This window comes from Lucilia cuprina, chromosome 6 (genome assembly GCF_022045245.1).
Source record: "Lucilia cuprina isolate Lc7/37 chromosome 6, ASM2204524v1, whole genome shotgun sequence".
Lineage (NCBI taxonomy): Eukaryota > Metazoa > Arthropoda > Insecta > Diptera > Calliphoridae > Lucilia > Lucilia cuprina.
The window spans coordinates 55,681,363-55,682,741 of NC_060954.1; the positions used below are offsets into that span (position 1 = coordinate 55,681,363).

The following is a 1,379-nucleotide window of genomic DNA, read 5'->3' on the forward strand; positions in this document are numbered from 1 at the left end:
AGAACTGAACTAGAACTGAACTAGAACTGAACTAGAACTGAACTAGAACTGAACTAGAACTGAACTAGAACTGAACTAGAACTGAACAAGAACTGAACTGGAACTGAAATAGAACTGAACTAGATATGCACTAGAACTGAAATAACAAGAAATTGAGCAAAAACTTAAGTAATTTTGTAATTTTTTGATAAATTATTGAAATATAGCAAATTGTTTCGAAATATTCTAAAGCTGATCACTTTAATAAATTTACTTTAGACCCTTAAGATAATTAGCAACATCTGATACTTATCAATTGTAATTTACAATTTTCATTTAAATCCTTTTGACTTAAAAATTCCTTAATTCTACATTTACAATTTATTTTAATGTAATCCTGTAGGTGTCATAATAATATTTAACATAGAGCGCATGTGGACATTTTAGTTAGAGTTTAAATAGAATTTAATGTTTTAAGTAAATTTACCTGTGCACTGGAAAATGGTATTTCCCCGAAATTATTCAATTACAGTGCGAAACAGCAGCGCACAGGTAGTGTCATTGGCAAACTACCAATAAAATGAATGTCACTGTTAAAAAAACAACAACAATTATTGTTAAAAATAAATCCTTTTTACATTTAATGACCAACAAGTGTTGTTTTTTCACTTTATTGAAAATTTTATGGGTTTTTACGGGGAAATTTTCTTTAAAATTCATTTAAACTACTAAAAGAGTTTTTATGACAATTTACCTTTAACTAAATTACATAATGACATCTGTTTATATTAAAACCAAATGGAAAGTATGCAAATATTTATATTTTTAAAAAGAAAATAAATTCTTACCTCTTAATTTTTCACGGGCATTTTCCAAAGCTGTTTTGCGTGCATTCACTGTCGCTTCTGCAAAGAGTGGAGAAAGTGACAAATGAAAAATATTTCAATTAATATTTTAGTTTATAATAATAAGTCATTTGTGCTCAAATAAACATTTTTTTCAAATTGCTACACATCCTCCACTCAAAAGTGTGGATATGTGTATTTTTCTGAATTCGATGAGTGTTGGTTTATTTTATTTAAAGAATAAATATTTTAAAAATGAAAATTCTAAAACACCCACGCAGTGACTTTGACGTCTAAAATATAAAATTATGAATTGAAAATATTAACAATAATAAACTTAAAAACAGCCTCAGCTTTTTCCTAGAAACGAAAAATAAGTTAGTTTTCACTATACTATACACTAGACTATATACTAATCTATAGTCCAAACGATAGGCTACACTATAGTCTCGATCTTAAATTGTATCCTTAAAAGAAAATTAATTAAACATTTGTTGAGTTTTTTTCAAAAAACAACAATAAACAAAATAGTTTTGTGTTTTTGTTGTTGTTCAG

At 26.6% G+C, this 1,379-nt stretch overlaps 1 protein-coding gene across 1 annotated transcript in view; it reads right to left on the minus strand.

Moving 5' to 3' along the window:
• Positions 1-892, minus strand: part of LOC111685192 (transcription factor HIVEP3) — a 46,935-nt gene extending 46,043 nt beyond the window's left edge. The window contains exon 1 of the mRNA XM_023447439.2: positions 828-892. The gene's annotated coding sequence lies outside the window, so the exon portion shown is untranslated. The remainder of the gene's footprint in view (positions 1-827) is intronic.
• Between the last annotated feature and the right edge of the window lie 487 nt (positions 893-1,379).